The sequence below is a fragment of the Camelus dromedarius genome, chromosome 13, assembly GCF_036321535.1.
Source record: "Camelus dromedarius isolate mCamDro1 chromosome 13, mCamDro1.pat, whole genome shotgun sequence".
Taxonomy (NCBI): Eukaryota; Metazoa; Chordata; class Mammalia; order Artiodactyla; family Camelidae; genus Camelus; species Camelus dromedarius.
Window position 1 is genome coordinate 29,206,388 of NC_087448.1, and position 24,478 is coordinate 29,230,865.

The window sequence follows — 24,478 nt, forward strand, 5'->3', positions numbered from 1 at the left end:
TCATAGATGAACACGGGAGAGAGAACCGTCAGTGCTGTTTAGATATAGGGCTGCAGCAAAGTGAAAAACATGGAGTTTTAGAATTTAGCACCTAAGGCCCAGCTAAATATTATTGATTTTAACTTGAGCTGAAATCGTCACCCATTCAATTTAATCATCTTTTCCCTGGATGATAAAACAAACTTTAACTAAATAAAACATGGCTTTAAAGCGATGTGGCATTTATGATAGACAAAGAGCGAAACAATTTAATTAAGCGATAATGTTCATGGCGCTGGAGCAATAAACAACATATGCAGTTGATTAAATGCAGGAGGGAGTTCAGGGTGAAATCCTCCTTTTGAAAATAGCTGTCCACAGATCCTCCCCATCCTCTCTTTTGTTGGTATAAGATGTGACTCCAAGAGAACCGGAGATATCTGATTTTTTTTCCAGCATCTCCCCTCCTCTGTTGTGCTTAGTGGCCATGTTTAGTTCTGGGCTGGACAGAGTCTTATTCTAGAAAATAACTGGTTTTTTTTTTCACTCAAAATTGAAAATTTATACTTCCTTTCATTCTAGTAAAATCTACTGATTTCCTTTTGGGAGGCACTGGCTTCATACCACATTGTCAGTGACCACTGGGGAATTGATTTTAATTTTTTTATTCCTTAGGTGATGATGACAATGATGATGATGACGATGATGATGATGATGATTTTTGGTGAGGGGGAGGTAATTAGATTTATTTCTATATTTATTAATGAAAGTACTGGGGATTGAACCCAGGACCTTGTGCATGGTAAGCATGGACTCTAACACTGAGCTATACCCTCCCCTCTTAGATTATTTTTATTCAATTCTATTTATAATACTCCGAAAATGGAGGTCAATTTCTAAATGTCAGTTGCTTTTCAAAAAAATGAATCTGGGACAGGTACTAGTATGAAAGTGTATTAGTAATAATTCAATTTCAGAAAGAAATCCAGATCAGGGGCAAGTCCAGAAGGCAAGAAGAGAATCAAAATAAATCAGATGAATTTAACATTAAAGTGCTACATTCTGATGTAGTTGCAGAATGTGACAGCAACTAGAAGGAGCTTTTTTCTTTTCAAAAATCTCCTTTAAATTTTGTTTCTGGAAATTTGGAGATACTACATTACAGATAAAGGTATATCTCATGATTCAGTTTTTTTTTTTTTGGTTCAAAAATGTATATCTCCTGGTTCCTATATATATCTGTGTAAGTTTAGGAAAGTACATTGGGACAACTGGAAGGCTATGCATTAAAACCTTTTTTTTTTTTTATTTATTTATTTATTTATTTATTTATTTATTTATTTATTTATTTATCTATCTATCTATCTATCTATCTATCTATCTATCTATCTATCTTGATGTATCTACGGTTTACAATGTGTTAATTTCTGATGTACAGTGTAGTGATTCAGTGATATATATATATATATATTCCTTTTCATATTCTTTTTCACTATAGGCTATTACAAGGCAATGAATCAATGAATACAGTTCTCTGTGCTATACAGTAGGACTTTGTTTATTTCATGTATAGTAGTTAGTATCTGCTAATCCCGAACTCCCACTTTATCTCTCCACTTTGCCCCCTCATTCCCTTGGGTAACCATAAGTTTCTTTTCTATATATGTAAAATCTTAATAGTAGTAGAAACTGACCAGTCTTCATTTACATTTTGAATAAGTGATTAGGGGTTAATGGTAATTTTTTTACATATGTGTGTTTTTCTATACATATTTTTAAATAATTAATGAATATTTTATTGTAAAAGAAAAAATAAAGAAATAAAAAAAAATCCACACAAAGAAAAACCTAAACCTTTTGGATTGTTGCCATTGCAACCACCACTAAAATGTATAAAATTTGAATATATTTTTATGAAACTATACTTAAATAAAAATTAAAAATTAAAAAAATGGAAAATATTTAATGAATTTTTGAAACTTATTTTCTTATAGTTATTTAAAATTGATTAAAAATAAGAACACAAATTATTAATGGATCAAAAGTATCTAAGCAAAGTTGAAAATTTTGATTTACTATTTTTAAAAGTTGGTTTAAATCTTATTAATGTTTTGTTCAAATAAAATAATTCCTAGATCTAGTGTTCAGTGACCATCTAATAGCCAGTGTAAATAATTGGTACCATGTTTAGTGCAAGTGTTATTTAGACATATATATATATTGTACAAATTTATATATATATATATATACACACACACATATATTTACGTATATGTATATATATACACAAATTTAAGAGTAATATGAATTTCTTAATATGGCAAAATATTTCAACTGCCATGTACCAACTATTGCAAATACAGTGCTAATTCATGGAAGTCATTAACTTTAATACAAAGAGAAACAAGAAAATGCCTGATGGGCATTACTAGGAAAGTATACTTTCTATCCAAGGATATATTATATTCATGCTCTGTGATAGGAAGGATTGATATTAATTAGTATGCCTTCTCTGCAACCTAAGTGCTTCTGCTAGAAAGCTTAGGGCACTGTAGCACAGTTGTCTTGTTTTGAGGACATTGGGCAAAGAGACACATGAAGCATTTCTGTATGAGGTACAGAGCAGATGTTTAGGACTATGAGCTGTGCCTCACCAATGCTAAGTGATGGATCCTCTTGATAGCAGTGCCCATGTGGTTTTTAATATATTTAGTTTCACATGTCTGTTTGTGATATACAAGGCCCCATGAAGTATGAGGTCCACCTAGGGCAGAAGTCCCTTTTACTTGGGTCTAAAAGAAGCACTGTCTATTGTCTATCTCAAATCTGTAAATGTATATTGAGTACCTATTATGTCCAGGGTATGGAGCTATAAAGAAAACCTAAGAATGTATTTCAAATTATGTGCCCATTTAACAGATTTTTAACATTTTAAGAGTGGTGTGAAGTAAGAAGTAAGCACTCACATGAAGGGCACCAGTGGAAGGTGGACTGGAAAAGGAGCTACTTCGGAGATCCAAAGATGAATTCCAGTTGGAGGTATCATGGCTTTGAAATGGGCTTTGAAGAACTGATAGGATTTAAATAAATAAGGTGAAGAGGGCATTCTAGGAATAGCCAGCTGCTTTTGAAAAGGGATAAAGGTGGTTAACTATAGAGTCTTGATTCAGGGGATGGTGGATGGACTAGTATATTAAGTTGAGGAACTTGTATTTTGTTCTGTTTGTTGTGAGAGGTACAGTGGGTTTTTGAGTAGAGATATGGTATAATCACTTGACTAATTTGGGTATACACTTAATTGAAATATTCCTGCTTGTTTAAATCCTACCCATCTAGTAACAGGCTTGTCAAAGCACAAAATATGGATGGATTTTGAGGAAATTAAATATTTAGTGGCTGCAAGTTCTTGTCTAACGCCATACTGATTTAAGTACAGGCATTTCCCAGAACAAAAGATGTATTATAAAAGCCAGGTATTTTATTCCTTAATTGCTGTAGAAGCTAGTCTCCAGTTAAATCTCTGAGCTTTAGCTGGTGTAAGAGAGTTTCAGCAAAAGTTAAATTTAATAGAATGCATTAATTCTTCCCCATAACAACCAGAACCTAGCACAAATTTTAGAATGCATTTACAGCATGTTAAAAGGGCAGACATTTATAAGGATATAACAAACCACCTTCCTAAGTTTTAGCTGGAATATAGGAGTATAGGCTACTGTCCTGTAAAATAATTGACTTCGTAGCTCTTTTCAAAAACATAAATGGCATGCACATTTATGAAGTAACCAATTTTATGGACAAAATTTCAAAAAGTGTTGGCTGTTGGTAATTGAGTCATATTTAGGATTTTAGTCTTTAACAAGCTTTATTTTTCAAGTGGGGAACAGAAGAGAGAATCCTGGCAAGAATTATTTTTTCTCTCCTAGGAGAGGCATTAAATATTAGGTTAAAACTATTTGGTGATAAACACAGACAGGAAAAATAATTACAAAGACCTAAATAGTACAAAATAAGAAACTGAACAAGCTAAGGTAAAACAGTATGAGTTATATTTTTGTTTTGTTTGTTTTTCACTAGGAGCTGGTTGTTTTCTTTGTATGTTTAAGAAATACCTAGAAAGTCACCAAGCATTTGTGACTCCTCAAATTTACCTTCAATATTGCAGATTAGTTATCTAGTTGATTCTTCAGCTAAACTGCCATTCAGAGTGTTTACCAGTTCAGTTTCAAGGAGTCTGGAGACAAAGAGTAGTCTCAGATGGAAATGAGAGACACTGGGATTAAAAGGTTTGGACTCTAGGGCAGTAGGCCCCTCAAACCCACAGAAGTTACATTGTTTTGCTCTGAAAATAAGATCTTTTCTCCAACACCTGTGAGAGGGAAAACTCTCCTATGGAGTGTGGATCCAGCCACGAGTTTAATCTTGTATGCAGACTGAAGAGGATTTAGCATGGACATCTGTGATGTATCTTGCTAAACGAAAAGAGTAGGAAACATATGGCAATAATAAATATTATTATACAATGTATAATCACATTTAATATAATTTTAGTAATCTCCTTTCCTTATCCAATGTTTGCCCTTCTGAGGTGAACTCTCACTGCTCTGCCTCTTGTTTTTCTTTAAAAATATTAATTTTCTTAATTGCTTATTGCTGTGGTATTTAGCCCCTTGTCACAGTTCTTTAACTAGAGTATATAAAACTATATTGCATTCAGAACCAGGAAATATTAAATGAGATCCAGACCTCAGCAAATCAAAGACTAATAAGGAATTTATCTAATTCTATGAAGAAAAACATCTCATTTTTATCATTCTCATTAAATGAGTAATTTATTCTTTAAAGATGCTTTCATTTTAAGGCATTCATAAACACAGAAATAGTGCAACTTTAAGCAAAGCAATGATTGCACTGATTATCTAAAGTTTCTCAAATTTCTGTCTAAATAAAAATTCAGAAATGATTTTACGAGTATTTTAAAAAAAATAATTACATTAGGTAAAGATGTAATGTATGACTGTGGGAGTATACTGCTTCATCTTGGATATGCATGCTACCAAGAAACAAACTAAATCTATTTTGTGTAATATAACCTAACTAAGACAAAATCTACATAAAGCATTAGATGAGAGGCTAATATCAAGAACTAGATTATAAATCAATCAACTCTAATTATAAGCCCATTTATATAATCACTGGCCATGTAACAAATGATATAAGAACATATAGCCTGGTTCTTATTTCGGTAATTCATGACCACATGGACATGTATTATGTACACATGAAACTCAGGATAGGATGAACTGAGTGTGAACTAGATTGAAAAAGACCAAAGGCTGATACCCAACTGTGGGCTCTGTCATCAGAGAATTTAAAAAGTAATTGAAAACATTCACCTTGTCTTGCTACCTTTGTGGTATACTGGCAAATTATATAGTCATCACTGGAACATTAAATGAGAGCCCAACATATCCCTTAGAGGAGAAAGATTTGTCAGAAAGTGTTAACAGTTTAGCATAAAATCTCATGATGAGTCAAGTAAGTATATAGTCCTGAGGCATGGCTTTGCTCCCTGTGTTACCCTGCTGTTTTCTTGGTGGTGTCACCAAAAATCTTTATATTGATTGAGAAGGTTCCATAATGTTTGAATGTACAAGATTTCCCAGCCTTGAGCCATTGATAGTCCTCACTCTTAACTCTAAGATAAAAAAATACCATAAAATCAGTAACTTAGAATGGGAGATCTTAGATATAGTCAGAGAAAAGAGTAGCTTCTGAAAAAGTTTATGCGAAAAAGTTTATGCAACAAAATTTAAACATTTAATTCATCAATTGATTGTATAATAGTAATAGAATGATGAATAGTAATAGAGGTAGATCAATCCATCAGTCAGCATCAAATGGGCAATGGCATGGTGGTTTCCTCTGCATGAACATGATCATTTCCTCTCTGAATTTTTATTCATGTATCTAACACACAAACCACACATGTTTTACACACATCGTTCTTCAATGCCGCAATTGAGGGATTACAGCCCTTTCACTCTATAGCATTTGTTTGCTATGTTGGTTATTTTATTGAACTACTATTTGTCTCTTGTAATGTATCTAGTCTTCTGCTTTTTGTTGTTCTTTTTTATACTATAAGCTTCATTAAGGCAGAAAAGAAAAATCCTCTAACACCAGAGAAAGCAATGAATAAATAATTTCATTGTTTTGGATTTTGAGATAAACTCTCATTTAATGATAACTATTTGTAATATATCTCCTTTTCTGGAAAAATATATACTGTTTTCTAATGACTATAGACAAATATATTTTGTACCATCTTAGAGGGATATTTCCATTGTTTAACAGCTTTGTCAGAAAATTGTCTGATAGAAACTAATATTTTAGTCTTATTTTTCCTTCCTTTTTTCCTTCCTCCCTCCCTTATTTTTGCTCATTTGTATTAGAAAGAGAAGTCCTATTGCTACTTCTCTTTTGTAATACTTTTGGAAACTTTTGAGTTGTACAGGTGTTTCTTTTGGGGATCTAAATGAATAATTCTGTGAAATAAAGGCTAAAGAACTCTGTAGGGATTTTCAGTTTCTCTGTTGGAGGTTTCCTAAGGTCCTCAAGAAGTAGAAGGACAAGGATGCTGTACAAGTTAACCTAGAGTGGTCTGAATGGAAAAAGGCTTCAGGTGATTCTATTCTGTCAAATAAGCATGCAAGTTTTTTTTTTTCAAGGATAAAATGTTAGATTTTTTTCAAGACTGAAATGAGTTGAAACTCTCCTCTATAATTAAGTAATAATATGTGACAAAGCATGAGTTATTGCATAATAATTCATACCTTTTTGCTTTGCTAAGAATGAGGCCATAGGATGAGTGCTTGTTTAAATGCATAAGTTATGAGTTATTATATCATAATTCACACCTTGAAGTACCATATTGTGATTATAAAATGGCCCTGTGCAAATATTATTAATTTTTAAAGTTCAGAAATAAATTATTAAAAATAACACATTATGACTTCAAAAGAACCTCTCTAATGTGAATTCATTAAAAATGGAATGAAAAATAAATTGGCGTACATGGAACTGGAATTATATATAACCTTCCTTGATGAACTATTTTCATTGACATACGGTTGTGATGCATCCACTCTATAATTTGTAGCTGTTGTGTAGATGTTTCTTTTCTTTAACATCCCAATACAGAATGTATTCTTATTGGATTTTTTTCTCTCAAGGATGCAACTTAAAGTCAGTCTTTGCCATCATTTTTAGTATTGCATTCTGTTTATCAGTATTGCATGTACGAATCTTGAAGGGCAACTCTCATCAGCATTTGAGAATTGACCTCCAGCCTTTGAAGACCATCTTGGCTTCTAGGACAATGCCTTTTGCTGGTCTCCCCCAAACTGTTCCTTTTCCCATATTGTTCACAGTTTCTCTTTCTTTTTCTCCCCATTGGCTTTGGGTGGTCTCCAAAATTCTCGTGACATTTTATTTTCTTTGCTGTTTAGTCATACTCCATCAAGACAGTATCTGTTTCAATGATCCCCTCTACGCAGATAAATCCCTATCATAGCTCAGTTTCTAAAATATCACTCATCCCCCAGATTACTAATGTTTCCTATTATTTCAGTTATTTTAGTTAGTATTCTATATCTTGAAATCCAACATACCAAAAATGGACCATTGTCCCCTCCTCTCTAAAGCAACCCCTCTTCCCATCATGGCTTTCAGTCTCAGATTAGAAGCCTTTCAGTCATTGTTAACTTTTTTATGTTTTTCACCTCTTAAGCCCTTACTTTGTGCCGGCTATTCAGTGGAAAATAATTTAAGGAGAATGCCCTTAAAGAACTTACACTGTAATAAAAGAGCCAATTATGCAAATAAATACATTTTATTTAAGGAAGAATGTGATTATGCATAACAGGACATGTTTGACTGTTCTTACCTGCAGTTATCATGAAAAGCTTTGTAGGGAAGTGATTCTGGAGGTCGTCTTGATGGATGAGTGGAATTTTTAAAAGTAGGTTACTCCAGGGCAATCAAAACCACAAGTAAAGACCTGTGGGCAAGAATACTGTAAGTCCTCATTGTATTTTAGTGTTAAAGTATCTTCTCTTTCACAAAAATGTGGCATGGTAGATGTCTTATTACTTTAATGCTTTTACTTAGCAAAATAAAATTTGACAAAACTGTGTCAGTTCTATAAAAATTTTTACATGGTAATAATAAATTTGAAGCACCGGAAGTCACTGCTCTATATCCAGAGTCACAAAGTCCTTATCTCTTGTTCCATTTGTCTTATATGTTTCAGACTCTTCTGCAAACTCTCCATTTATGTGACTGCAATCTTAATTTAGAAATTCACTATTTCATTCTTAATTACTAGAGCACTCTTTCATCTGGCTTCATCCAGTCTGTTCTTTATCTGTTGTAAGCAATTCTCTGCTATCAGATTAAACTTCCAAAAATCCTAATTCTTTCTATCTCTCCTCTGACTGTGAGATTATGGTATCTTTCTATCTCTTCCCTGTTCAGAGCTCTGTGCTGAGCTATCAGGCTCCTCTGATATTTACCTCATCGAATCTGCTAGCCATATTTCAGTGACTTTCCAAAATGCAACATTAAGTGATGCTGGCCTTCCAGTCTTCTGCACAAATACCTTCCTGCTTTCATGCTTTTCCAAATTCTTTTTATTATTCCTCAAGTCACCTCTCGACATCCTCTACTCTTTCTTAAATTCCAGCTGAAGGTGGACTGTCTCTATAAAATGATCTGTAATCATCGCAACCCCCATTTTTCTCTTCCATACTCATTTTCAAACTTCTGTCATACCCAATGTAAGTATAATGTTCTATTATTCAATATAAATTTAAAAAAATCTATTCAGTTTAAAGCACTGTTGGGAGTAAAGAAAAGAAACAAGAAAGAGAGAAGGACAAAAAATTGTTATTCAGTGTTTTTTATGCATTAGACACTGCTTAGTATTTTTTAATACCTAAGTTCTGATCTTTAAGGTGCTTTCAATCTTGATATACAGAGTCAACTGCAAATCCATGACGTAAAGGAGACTATGCTAAGTGCGGGTTAAAGGTCAAAGAGTAGTGACGTCACGCAGCAAGGACCCAAAGATTCTTGGTGTGATGACAAATGTCTCCAAGAACAAGGTGGCATGGATGAGGTCTAGGAGGAGAGGAGACTTTGGAATGTGTAGAAATGGGTGCAAGGCAGTTCAGGCATAGAGAATATGTAATTGCAGAAACGTAGAAAAATGTTGAATATATTTAGAGAAGAGTGATTAGTCCCACTTGGCTATCTCCGAGTTTAATCCGCCGCTAATCTCTAATTGCTTCATTAGACGGTTTCCTTATAGCGACATTAAAAGCCTGTAGAAACACAGAATGCTACATCACTTTTTAACAATGTCCTAAAAGGGTAGCACAGGGCTCAGGCTATAATATTCACTCAATAAATGTATATTTAATTAGTTCTATTGTATTAAGCATGAAGCTTTTCCTAATAATGTTTTACATTTATGTATCACTTTTATTCCTCAGATCTTTATGTCAAGTCACTTGCCCATTTAATCTTTCTTAGGGCTTGCTTGCTGAAATTGGGAATCTTTTTAGATCTGCTTTTACAGTGTTTAAATAATTAGCGGAATGGGCAATTATTAGAATTTCATGCTTCAAACAAAGACAGCTCTTATATTGTGAAATACTCTATTAATCTAATACTCCAATACTCTTAATTTTTCAGACTTCTGATACTTTATGATTACAAAATGTTTCACATTTATTCTTCTTTGCTTAGCAAACAATGATCTGCTAGTAATGGAAGATCTGCTGAGAACCACTTTCCACGTGGCTAATGGTGGAGAACAATTCAGAATGCTGACTGTGCATTTGGAATTTAAGAAGCATTAGGGAAAACTATTTATTAGCTAAAATAGGTTTCTTAAAGTTTAGTCCAGTCCTGTTCCATACACATACCTTGAAAATCATCTGGGAGCCGGCCAGTATAATGCAGGAGGCATAACTCCTTGTCCTCAAGCGATTCACTGCCTGGAAAGAACCAACAGGACAATGTGGGTATAATTCTCTCAATGTAGGTTTGGGGCTGCTCTTACTGGATTCAATTCTACTTCTTACTATAAATAAGACTTGAAGATTCCCACGACATAAAAACCATAATGGCATATTTTAAAATGGTCTTCTTTGCAAGGACAAAAAGTAAACTTTTATAACTCTTGACATGTTTTAGTAGGGCTTAATCCACAAGAGGCAACCAGCAGCATTCATTACTGGAATCAGCTGGGGTTCATTGCTAGAGTCGGACTCCTTCCGACTTCCAAAATACATGCCTAATTTGCCTGCATAAATTAATTGTTTTATTGGCAAACTTGGGCCAGATAACAGATGACAAAGTCAGTCAATGATACGGGGGAAAAAAAATTCCCTGGCTCTCAGAACTGCATTTATGGCCTAGTGAAATGTATCTAACAAGACTCTTTTTATTTCAGCCACTAAAAGTGGGTCCTTGCTGAATTACTTTTCCTGCCTTTAAACTCTTTCTCTAGATAAGATGATGGAGGAAGGCAAGAGAAAATCAAAAAACAAACTTAATAACACCATACCTTCGAAGCGGCTTGATTTATAATGAGTTTGTGGGAACATTCTGAACCTATTTCATGTTGAATTACAGTCCACCTTTACAAGTGGCTGCTGAAGAAGAGCCCATGAACATACTCCTTGCACTACTTCAATCCTCTTCCAGCTCAGCCCCTAAAATTTAAAATGCGATCCAAACCAAATGCATCTATAAATTTATATAGTAACTACACAAACAAATGCAAACTCATTCTTAGTAACCATAAAATTACCTTCTGTTATCTATCACTTTGTGAATTATAGTTTCATCGCTTGGAACAGCCAACAGCACAGGATAACACTGCTGCTCTTCCTACCTGTGTGTCGCTGCTGCTGTCCTTGCTGAAGCAGCAATCAATAGTCCCGCGGATAAACAAATGATTAAAGGCCAAGATGAACTACTGTAAATAGGGATCCCATGATCTGTTTTTGCTCTGAATATAATTAAAAAAAAAAGTCCGTGTCAACTTTTAGGCACCTGGCTCGAATTATAATCTCATCAACGTTCTTTTGTTTCTCTGCTTTCACATTCTTAAAATCTTCTTTAGAAAGAGCAAGTCTGTAAACAGGTACAAAGTAAACAATGTAATAAAGTTGGATTTGAAAGAATTTCTTATTGGAGAGAGTAAATTGGATACACACAACTACATAATGAAACATTGTGGGAATTTTAGCTCCAAAGTCAAAAGAATTCTAAAACCTTTTCTCACTTAATACTAGTTCACATCCAAATAGTGTCACTGGTTGGGTGCATATGAGATTTACAAAGTTCCATAAGCTTGGTGTTGCATAAGAATGTAGTTCAAGTAAAATAAAGATGAAGAAATAATTTTTTTATCTCTAATCCCTCATAAATACAAATAAATTATTTTTTCTATAAGTTATGGGCTATGTAATATTCAATTTTCATTTTTAGATGAAGAAAATAAATCTGAGAGTAGAAACACATTCTCAGTGTATTTTATACATTAAAATTCTAATTCTAAGGCTAAACTATTCTGATTTTATTTTTGATTTGTTAGTTTATTGTTGTTTAATGATATTAAATTAAAGAATAATAAGTATGGTTGATGATCATTCTACTTATATTTTAAGTTAAGAAATTTTCTTACACAATATAGAATATTGCAATGTTTTATTACACACCAATGGTAACAATTAACTAGATTCAGTTTTTTGATTATTTACTATTTAGTCAAATTGGTGGCTCTAAATTAAGATATCTTCGAAATGCAATACAATCACAGAAATTTTAATTTTAATACAAGCTTTGACAAATAAAGACAAGGAAATTGCTCAGGAAGTAAATTAAAAGAGCAAAGAGAAGAAAAATATTAAATAAGAGATAAGATATATATAAAATCAATGCAAGTGGGCCAACAACCAACTAATAGCACCATCAAAGATATAATGAGAGACGGTTTCCTTAAACAGAAAGATCAATGCCCAGCATAATGTGTGGAGAAAAAAAAACTAGACCCATATTGTGAAGTTTTCACAACACCAGGGGTAATGTAATGACTTCAAAAGCTTCTTAAAAGAAACAAATAGTTTATCTGGAAAGCCACAAAAACAGATTAGCATCAACTGCACATCTGTATAATTGAATACTAGGAATTAATACAGTAATACCTTTGAAAGTTTGAAAAATAATGGTTTTAATCTAGAATTACACACCCAGCTAATTTCTTGATCAAACTTGAAGCTAGAAGAGATACATTTTTCTATTGAGAAGGCATGCAGATTTGTCTCCCTTTCTTTAGAAACTACTGGGGGATAGACACTGAGCATTGAAACCAAGAAAGAGGGAAACATCGAATCTAGGAATATGTTAAAGGGTTGACTCAAGATATCAGTGGTGCCGTAAGCCTGGAGAGTGATGAGTCCAAATGGGAACAGGACTGGGGAGGGGGGTCTGGGGAAAAAGGAGAGTACCGGAAATTTAATAGTATCCTTGGGAATTCAGAACAATTTAAGGAAGCAATGAAGTCCGTCAATACAAGGAAAAAGATAGCAAGCAGAAACTCCAGAACAAAACAAAACAACACAGAATCCAACAAAACATCACACACACAGACACAAAATAGTAAATCTGTATGTAAAAGGAAGTGCAGTTACAGTACATTATTGGTTACATAGCACATAATATTGACAAAGTCATAACAATATAGCCATTGATATTTCGTATACAAAAAAATGCTAAGGGACATGATTATGCTTCACAGTACAGAACATAAATACCATTATACTCATTAAAAAGAAAGCACATATGGCTGAATTTGAGAGTTGAAAGGAGGAAAGAAAAGTTATAAGTAAAGAAAGAGGGTCGGACACCCTTATTTTTTACTGGAGGGAGTTAGGAGTTAGGAATTTGGTCTACGGATGAATCAAAAAGTAAGGCTATTTGCATTTACTTAAAGGTATAAAAGTAACCAATGGAAAGATGAAACAGTACTATGGGGGTAGGGATGTAATGTGGTATAAGGGTTATTTAGTTTAACCCATCAATTATAGAAGAAATAAATATTCTTCATAAAATTTCACTCAATGCATACTTGTTGATTAAAGGAAGAAAGGAACTAAGAACAATGACTTGGCAGCAGAAATCATGGTCTACAAATGATGGTGGTCTGCTAGACTTCTACCCTTCTCCAAGAATTGAGCGGCTCTTCTGTGCCAAGCACTGTGCTAGCTGCAGAAACAATATTAAAAAATGACTTACTGTAATAGGGAAGAACAAATCTGACTCCATATTAGGTCTGTTTCTTTAGCTCTAACTCTGTGCTCTGTTTCTGTGCTTAGTCATGCTGGTTCTGCACCTTTTGTAAAAGAATGTTGCCTAGAACCTGAAATAGATAGGACAGCCCATTCTCAAGGATCTAACCTCTAAGGATATAACACTTTTCCATTCATATAGAGATAAAAAGTTGCAAAACAGAGGATAACATTTGTCTTGTTGGAGGTTTACAGGGATATCATGACCTGACCTAGTGGACAGCTGCAAGAACAAAGGATTCTGACACCAAGAAGTAAGCAATAAGCAACCACATCACCTCCCCTTTATAATATCATAGGAGCCTGAATTCTGACTTGGGTAAGATGATTCTCCATTAGTGCACCATCGTCTCAGTCTACTGGCTTTCCAAATAAGGTAGTTATTTCTTACCCTGACAGTTCGTCTCCTCATTTACTGGCCTGTTGTGCAGTGATCAAAACAAGTTTGGACTCAGTAACAAATTAATAGAGATCACAGTAAGATCTGAGAGGACAACATGTTGAATAAGTACAATCAAAATCACGAGTAACAAAATAGAGGTGAGAACACACTGCTGTGGGTCTACAAAACGAGGAGTGACTGTGCCTTGTGGGGAGGAATCGTTAAGGCTGCCAATAGGAAGTGACCTGGGAGTAGAACCTTTAAGCTAGTCCACATAAATTAATTATAAAATCATGATGTGATTGGTGAGGGTGTAGTTTAGGGAAGGCATTCCATGCTTAGAAAACAGCATGTGGAAAGATGGCCTGGAGTGCTCATCATTTGAAGTGGCTACAAATAAACTATGGAAATGAAGAGGCAAAGAGAAATGATTGTACAATGCAAGGCAGGAGTAATAACCAGCTATGTTTTGAACGGCCTTACGCCTTATAGTAACAAGCTCCATGTTCTAATACAAGTGTAACGGGGAGTCACTGAAGGAGCCTGGGCCAAAGAGCAAGAGGGTCAGCCTTGTTGTGACATCAAGCTCTGGCTGTGGTGTGAGCCACAGATTGACTGGGGTCCTTCGTGGCATGGCAGGCATCTTGGAAGTGATTTAAAAAGAATATCCTTAAATGTTCACCAAATAACATTTGCATCCCTAAAGGACTGTCTTCATGGAGGATTTGACAACACATTTGGGAAATTCGGAGAGTGAATGAAAATAATTTTGGAAGAGTGGGCAACAAGAAAGAGTTAAGAGTAACAAAGAATGCCTTTCTGGTGGGGAATTGATAACACAAGAAGATGTCCCTCCACAGGCACCTTGACAGAGCCAGGTAAATTAATGTAGAATAATGGTGAGCGAAATCACTTCCCTTAGAACAAATGCTTCTCATACCTAGGTTCTCACCTATAAAGGACCAAAGTGTAAGGGCCTCAAAGGAAGTTTACTGGGTCAAGTCAGCATCAGCAAACAGTTGGTGAAATGGGAAGAGGAAAGGAAGAACATTTTATTTCAATTCCTAATGTAGTCATCTCAGACCTTTTACTTTAAAAAAAAAAAAAAGGAAAAAAAAATAACTGAAACATAGGGTAGTGGTAAGGAATTTGAATAGATCTGTAAGTCATTTAAAGTTTTTCAAGTCAAAACCTCAAGATAAGGAACAATGGGTATCAGTTCATACTGTTCAAAGATGTTCGCTAGCCCCATCCTCTGAAAGATGAGCCATTGTCCATCTATCTTAGGGCTTTGTATATACAGCCATTTGCTAATATCACTAATTTTTCTTAGTAACTGAGATTCACAGTCAATAAAAACTCTATTCAGCAACTCTGCCAAGGAAATTGATATTACTGCTTCCAAAATTGATTTTTTTGACCCAAGGTGTCAATTTTTTTTTTAAAAACTAAAACCAGCTATTAGGGTATGCTTAAGAGACTTTCAGAAGAGAGGAGAGGGAACAAACAATTCTATATTTCAAATATTTTACTTTTATTTTTATTATTGTTATGAAAATGTTAACTTCCTAAGGGAATGGAGTTTAAATGAACACTCTGGAGTCCATTTCCTAGGCCAATCAATAATGACCTCATGTGTATGAAAAAGAGAGTACCTGCACATTTCAAAGTAAGATTTATGGCACCCATATCAGCAAAGGGATAAGAATTTCTAACAGCGGACAGCAAACACACTTTTATGTTGAGATACTTAATTCAGCATTTTGTAAGTCCTCATATTCCTATACAAATGTATATTTTCACTAAATAAAGCTTGGGATCAATCAGAAATCTAGGTCTGCTATCATTAACATTAGAAAATTATATATTCCAAAGGAATATGTACACATGTACAACTGAGTCACTATGCTGTATACCAGAAATTAACACAGCATTATAAATCAACTGTACTTAAAAAAAAAAACACCAAAATTATCTGTTTTAAAACTTGTAATACTACACTCTCTTGAGGTCATATAGCTGGAGTCTCCTTTGCAAAGAGGAGCTGGAATTTGCCGGCTAGGTAAAAAGGAAAGTAATTTTAACTGACCCGTTAGAAAGTAGCAGAAGTGGTTCTCTGGTGTAACAACAAAGCAGTTGGTAGGATGGCTAAATACTTTTATTCACAGAGGGGATTCTTTGGTTTGGGCAATGGTGTCCAAGCACTTCCTTTTTGAACATTTGTGTGTAGCCTCAAAATAACTTTTTATCATCCATCAATGTTCGTTTATACAGGTAAAGGTGGCTTTCAGAGCAGAGATGTTGATCAGAAGTCAGGCAGAATGGACATTCCCAGTTCTTTTTGGATGGTGTGCCCTGACCCACGTCTCTGGTTTGGCTGGATAGCTACTGCCCGGTAATTCACAGGTATTATCTAGACAATAATGCTTCATTTACATAGCTTTTTATATCCATGCGACAACTGCCAACATTTCAGAGTTAAAATAATATTGGAATTAAGTATGAATAGGAGAAAAGAAAATTTGCTAGTTGAGACAGAAAAAAGATGCATTTATGTGTGATTAGAAAATGAGGGGATTTGATGAAGTGGAAAGATACGAAAAGCTGTCCTGGATGCCAGCTACTTGCAGGGGATCTTGCATCGGTGCTAGTGATGAGGGATGGCAGTCCGCGTCCGAAGAGAATCTCTGCTGTGCTGGTAAGTGTGCAAAGCACCACTCTTGGGGTGTGGCACTCATTCTCTTGAACAGTTTTCTAAAACAGGTTGGGTTTTTGCACTACTGCTGACCCATAAGGCACTGTTCACTGCTGATTTAAAGGTGAGACCCTGCGTTTAGGCTTTCTTCTGCCCGAGTGTGCACCAGGAGCGATGACTGTTTGCCGTTTCTCCTTTTCCTGGCATCCTAGCCTGGAAGGACCATGGCTGCTTAGGAAGGGGAGAAATACAGAGGCTTTTTTTGACTTCACTGTGACTCAGCTGCTGGGCAACCTTTGGGAATATCTCCCTTTTGACCCTGCTCTGCTTATGCCAAGTAGAAGGATGGGAATCTTCAAGTCCACATATTGCTTAAAAACGAAGAAAGATCATTTCAGAGTGAGAGTTAACAGAAAAAAGAAAGGCACAAAATCTCTTTTATTTCTTCTAGAGTCAAACTAAAATACAAATTACAAGGATGGGAAATCACATATTTTGTCTCTATTCGTATTTCTTGGATTATATACCAGCGAATGTTATTTCTTTCAAAGTCAAGCTCAAACACGGCAATCCTAAAGATGCACTTAAATCAGTGATGTGCTTGATTAAACAAGAAATGAGAGAGGTGAAGTAGGGCTGTTTCTGGTGATAGAGAACACTCAGAGGTCAGGGGAAGGAGTTTGAACTAGGTACTTAATAAATGCAATCTCTTTGGAAATTAACCAATATTCAAACAGCTTGATATAACCTTGAGGGCAAAAGCAGAGGAAAGCCTGGCCAGTAAAAGAAAGAATGCTCATCAGCAACAAGGCGCTGTAGGTAAGAGTGAGGACTCAGGAGTCCAAAGGTCAGGATCCCAATTGCAGCTTTACCATTTACTGGCTGTGTGATTGTGGGCAAGTTACTTTACCTCTCTGTGCTTCACTTTCTCTATCTGTACAATGGGAATGATGATAATAATAGTGCATATCTCACAGAGTTGTGAGGATTAAAAATATCCTATAAGAAATGTCCGTATAACGTAGAAAGCATCACCAAACAATTATTATTGAACATGAGGTTTTATTAACCAAAAGAGGTTAGGTTTGTAATAGAATACTTTTTTATCTGTAGGAATTTGTATACTGAAGGGTAGGAAGTACAGAAGCAACATGAAGTATTCATTAAGGGTCACTAAGTTGCTTTTATATCTCATACTTCATTTCTTAACAGTAGCTCAAGTACCATATTTTTTGTCCTTATCAACACATAGAACACTCTAATACAGGTAAACTTGTCAGAGCAAAGTTGGGCATTTATTTCTTATGGCGAAGGCTAAGGTAACAAACTTGGTCTACACATCATTGCTATTTTTATTTTCTCATTTAGAAATAAGGCATTCATGACAAAAAACAATTAATAATTAAAAAAAAGAAACAAAGCATTCAATTCCTGATCACCTGGCTGACAACAACTTTTTGAGAACTTTGTTGATAGCCATTCTGAATATTCTCCACATCCATAACCTTAAAATTTCTAGTATCTATTAAAGCTCATAAAATATAGGTCAGTGTACATAAATCACTTTTAAAATTTTGTTTAAATTGAAGTATAGTTGATTTACAATGCTGTGTCAGTTTTTGGCGTACAGCTAAGTGACACAGTTATAAATACATATATATATTCTTTTTCTGTTAGATGTCATTACAAGATATTGAATGTAGCTCCCTGTGCTATACAGTAGGAACTTGTTTATCTATTTTATGTATGAGAGTTTGTATCTGCTAATCCCAAACTCCTAATTTGTCCCTTCTCCCCACTCTTTCCCCTTTCATAACCATATATTTGTTTTCTATGTCTGTGAGTCTGTTTTTATTTTGTAAATAAGTTCATTTGCCTTTTTTTTTAAGATTCCACATATAAGTGATAATGGTATTTGTATTTCTCTTTCTGGCTTAGTTCCCTTAGCATGATAATCTCTAGGTCCATCCACGTTACTGCAAATAGAATTATTTCATTCTTTTTTATGGCTAAGTAATATTCCATTCTGTATATATTCCACATCTTCTTTATCCATTCATCTGTCGATAGACATTTAGTTTGCTTCCATGTCAAAAATCATTTGTAAGGTGATTTAAGAACAAGAATGCATAACCCATTTCATCCAAAATATGACCACCAGGTGCAGAAATGTGTTATTACCATTTAGATATTTTGATGCTCTACTAAATAATTTTAGAAATATTGTAATATTTATGGCTGCACCTACACTGAGTGTTCTGTAACTGAAGTCAAAAGTACACTTTGCCCTTAATGGTGAAAACAACAATCAGAGAACAAAGGAAATATTGTTTAAAAAAAAAAGAAGGTGTGTTTGATTTTTTAAAGTCACACTTTGTCCCAAATGAAGATGAGGCAGTTTCTAAATGTCTTTTGTTTACAGAATCAGGGATAAGATAACAAATTACCAAATATACTTCCAGAAGAGTGCTGGAAATTTTCAATTTGAAATTGCCCCCTGTGTCAGTCAGGACCCCATGGAGGGGTGTGAGGTCATTTTTAATGCATATTCTAAAGGATCGTTTTCGTAACTCTGAATCATCTAATATTATCAGTCAAACTGACTTTTTCTCTTGATCTTCAAAGAGAAAATAGTTCTAACTAACTTCTCTGAAATTGTCATTCAATATCTTCTATAAATGACTTATAATACATTTTAAATATCAGTAACTTTCACGATATCAGATGCAAGGTCATAGTGCATTCAACTTGTGAGTTTTTATTGACTATTAAATTGATAAATACACTGTTCTCCACCCAAACGCCTTTGGGAGTATGCACATGTTAAGAATGAACATTTTTAGGGAATTTAACTCTAAATTTCCCTGGGATAAAATTGAAATTATTTCACAGTGGAAGCCTTTTCTGTCTTGCTTTTTATTGAATCGAAACTTAGAAAGAAGGCACAATCAAAGATGAATGAATGATGCTCAACACTGACATTGGACAAAGATGAGAAAAGCCATCATCTTTTGCCTACCTTCTTCGTTCTTGGTTGAAACCAAAAATAGAATTAAAGCTCTGCTTTATAGTGCATGCAGAGCTCCTCATAAATACTGATTGCTGATGTGGATATCATGCCTGTGTGCCTTAGGCACCTTGTCACAGGTAAGGTCTTCTCCTTAAAAATGGGTGCGGTGCTGAGGACTCCAATGGATGCCTGCATGGGCTGTAACAACACTGTTCTTCCATGAACAGTAAGTGTCTGCTAAACAAACTCCATGCGTACACCCTTTGAAAATGTTTGAGTCCTGATAACACTGGAGAGTGGAGAATCAAAGGTCTTTGGGGAGCTGGTGAATGTAGATAAGATACTAAGATGGAGGAGTTCTGAGATTCAGCTATGGATATTCCAACCACATGATTTAAATTCTTTACCATTTCAGTTGAATATGAATTCAAACTAACTGTAAAATTTTGTGGGACAGAGTGGGTATAACTCAATGGTAGACCTCATGCTTCTCATGCACGAAGTACTGGAGTCAATCCCTAATGCCTCCATTAAAAAAAAATTCTGCACAAAACAATTTCTTATTGGACAATCTAATTTTTAGGGGTGATTTAAACACATTAGCCTAGAAATTTGTCTACAACAAGAGTACAAATGAAAAACTCTACTATTAGTTATCAAAAGCTTCCACATGAAAAATGGCTGTAAATCTGCATCCCTTTCCAATAGATTGTTTGTTCTTCATGTTAATTACCACTTAGATTTCATTTTATGTACATTTCTGTTTCTAGATATGGAATGCCCTAAGTAACTCTTATCAGAGGATATATGAATCAAGCAAAGGATTTTAGTTAGGTTTTCTTGCTCTTTGAATGTTTAAAAAACTACATACAGTCATTTAATTAATTCTTTCAACACTTTATTTGATATGGAAGAACTCCTAACTTGGTCACCTTGAGCAGTAATTAGTTATTTCTTTATTACTTTGCGTCATCCTGAGGTTTGAAATGTCTGTCTTGCACACAAATTAAGGTCACATTTTGTCATCAGGACTGCTTACACAACCTCTTCCTCAGATTTCATGTTGAATAGTGATCATCCATTATATGCTAACTGATTACCTATTGGCTTTTCTAGAAGCTGCTGAAGACACCATACAAATGTTTCAAACACAATTTTATAAATATAAACCGAGCTAATGCAGTATTTCTCAGTATGGGATTTTACTGAGTCCACTTGACTACTTGTAAAGAATGTGTCTGGACAATGACTCAAAGAACCTTTTTAAAAAAGCATATGAATCATACTCAATGATTTATTCACATATCTATTTAAAAAATTCCACTGGTCATGCTAAAAAAGGTTGCAAGCCCTTTGACTTAAGTATTTCTATAATGGCTGTTAAAATCAATTCTGGCATTAAAGTCTCCAAGAATGAACAATGCATTGAGTGGAAAATTGATTACATGGTCAAAGAACAGTCCTTTGTGGCCTTGTTTGCTTTTTCGATTAGCACAGCTGTCATGGCTGTTGTAGGTGGTCCTCAAAACTTCTAGGGGAAAAAATCTGCCCTTGACACTTAATGTTTGTCTATGGATTTTTGGGAAAGAACTATGTTTTTGTTTGCTTATTAGAAACTACTGACATAGGTACCACTGTCAAGTTCAGTTTTGCAGAGATAAAGGAGAGTCACAAAGGAGGATGATGGATGAGGCAAAATGAACTGAGTAATACAGAAATCCACTTCCAGGGTTTCTATTTAAGTTTATGGAAAATACAGTCTTTTGTAAAAGGAAGTGCCCTGATCTATGGCCATACCTATGGTAGAGTAACTTACTTTTGGTAGAAAATCAGATGATGTATGAACTTGTGGGAGACAGGAGAAAATGAGAACCGGTCACCTTTTCATCTTGATTTCCTATCTTTGCTTTTTCTTTTCCACCATCAAAAAGAGGTTTTCAGGCCAGGTCTCCTCCATGGCATTCACTTACCCACCTACATTGATCTTGTGCACTTTACCTTGAATCACAGGCTGTGGGTGTTTAATAAGTGCTTATTGAAGTGTGCTATTGATTTAGCTTGGGTTTATTTACTTATTTACTTATTTACTGATGTTTAACTTTTCCTTTCTAATGAACAGGTTTCAGATCAAATTCTCTTAGAGTTCCGGAAGGTTGACCAGCTCCACCTGCTTGGAACCCTCCCTAAAAATGACTCACATGCCGATTTCTGGCTTTCAGGCTAGCAGCCAAAGGAGAATTTTCTACTTTTCTTCTGGCTTATTGCGTTAGTTTTCTATTGTGCTGCTGAAAAAATTTACCACAAACTTATTGGCTTACAACACCACCAATTACCTTACTGTTCTTGAGGGCAGAAGTGTGAAATGGGTCTCACTGGGCTGCAATGTAGATGTTTGCAGGGCTGTCTTCTTTCTGGAGGGTCTACTGAAGGGTATATTTCCTTGCCTCTTCCATCTTCTAGAAGCCACCTGCATTCCTTGATTTGTGTCCTCCTTCCATCTTCAAAGCCAGCAATGGTCAGTTGAGTCTTTCTCAGACCACACCACTCTGACACCGACTCTACCATCTCCATCTTTCACTTATAATGACCCTTGTGATTACGCTGGGTCCACCTGGGTAATCCAGGATGGTCTCCCCATCCCGAGGTTAGCTGGTTAGCAACCTCATTTCCATCTACAGCCTTAATTCTCCTTTATCAGGTCAGATAGCACATACACAAGGTCCAGGGATTAGGATGTAGACATCTTTGGGGGGCCATTATTCTGCCTACTGTGCCTACATTCAATCCAGCTAAACTTACTACATCTACAGCATTTCTAATAACTATGCCATCATAGCCATATCTTTGACATGGGAAAGATACCACATGTCTGGAGAAGTTTCATGGCTTTCCCACTCACCTCTATGTACCTGGTCTTTCCATCTGCAAAAAGATTTGCAATCTGAAGTTTATTAACTCCTAAGAGTTTCACACGTGGGTATTTGACTCCTTTGAAATTCTATGCCAAATATTGTGGTAAGTGCATTTTCTATTTTCAAAGAAGTCATGGACAAAATTATATGATTTTTCTATCATTCTACATATCCGTACATTCAATGATCATTGTTCCAAAACTATAGTTTTGATTTTTCCCTCCTCAGAAAACGACAGTGGCTTCCAATGGTTTTAAATTTATATTGAAACTTACAAGCATTTGATTGAAGATCTATCAGAACCTATTTAGCATTCTGGAAGGTCAACGTGGCGATTCTGATATTCTACTGTGTTCTTAAATTTGACTAAGTATTATTGGTGACAAAATTACCAGTGAAACTTTCAATGAGGCTTTCCATTTCTATGACTTCGAACAGCTTGCAAAGCACAAATAGATCCCATGGTAGAAATGAGGAGAACTGAAGTTTTAGGGGACGATTTTACCTTTCCACTGCTGGAAAATTCTGTTCCCTTGATTCAATTTGATATTTTTGGTGTGAAACTCTTAAACTTTCCTAAATGCCTTTTGATTTTTATGTCTAAGATAGAATTGAGATGGTTTTGATGTCATAAGTAAATTGTGAAGAAAGAAATAAGTCTGTTGGAGATCAGATTTCTCTTGGAAACTCTCTTCATCCCCCGAAATATCTTATCTTTCTCTCACTTGACTGTGAATGAAAACTTCTCTGCTTTTCTAGCTGATAATTAAGATTCTGGCTTTTAGAGGGCTCAGATGTTAAAAGGAACACAGAAATATAGGAAGAAACCTCTTCACGTTGCCTCTTTTCCCTCTTGGAGAGACTAGAAGGCGATGGTTTGTGAAGCTTTTGTCCTCAGTGTTCTTGGCATCCCTCTGCTGAAAGACTCTCAGAACTGCTTCATGCTACAGTGGCCTCTGTCAGGACACGTTGGTGAATGATCTGTGAGAATGTGTCGTGCTTCCTTCTCCCTAGGAGTTGCCATGCTTGTGGCCTTGGAAAGGAGTGGATGAATGAAGATTTGGCACACTATCTCTGAAAGATTGTTCAGCCTTATGACACCATACTGTCCAGCTACCTATCACCTCCCAGCCTTCAAATCATAGCTTATCAATGTTATTAAGTCTTTGAAGATAACTTCCAGGCCTCCAGGATGAGGTTAAGTTTTAAACTCACTTTTTAAGTAAGCAACTTAAAAAAATGTTTTGGAGGGGAAGAGGTAATTAGGTTTGTTTGTTTGTTTATATTTTATTTATAATGAAAGTAGTGGGAATTGAACCCAGGACCTTGTGTGCGTGCACTCTACCACTGAACTATAACCATGCCCCTGAGTAAACAGCTTTTATTGAGCACTTACTGGATACAAGACACAGTATTGTGTACCATGAAATAATGTGTCAGATATAGCAGTGTACCCAGTACTTGCTCCCATCAAAACATAAAACATAGTTTACAAGATAAGGAAGAGCAAGACAGAGAGTTGGAGAGACAGAAAAAGACCCAGGGAGTAGGGGAAGGGGGAAGGGAGAGAGAGAGAGAATGAAAGAGAGATATTAAATAATATCAATTAAAGAAATATCACAGGTCATTACATGATTAATTACTGAATGGGTGCTATAAATTTTAAGTGCCCTGGCCTCAGAGAAAGGAGAGAGCATTGCGAATTGGAGGGTGAACTTGGGATAGTTTTGAAAGTTAGCTCGGCGGAAAGTGAGAGTGGAGACTTGGCATTTTGAATGGGTGAGCCCCGCCTGGAATGCAATGATGGGATATAGCTCCTTTCTAAAAATGATCTTTTAAAGTTTTATGCGTGTCTTACAAAAGCTCATGATTTACTCTTCTTAGACCAATCTTGATATGACCATATGGAATGGTTTTTGCCAAAAGAATTTAAAAACCTTTGTTCGAGTGTATTAACTTTTCACAACCAGAAACTTTGTGTGGGCCTCTGTCTGAAGCTGGGTCTTTCTTTGATGCTTATAGTTGCCATGCTACATTTACTCATGATTAAATGGAACCCTTAGCTAGTTGATAATGACT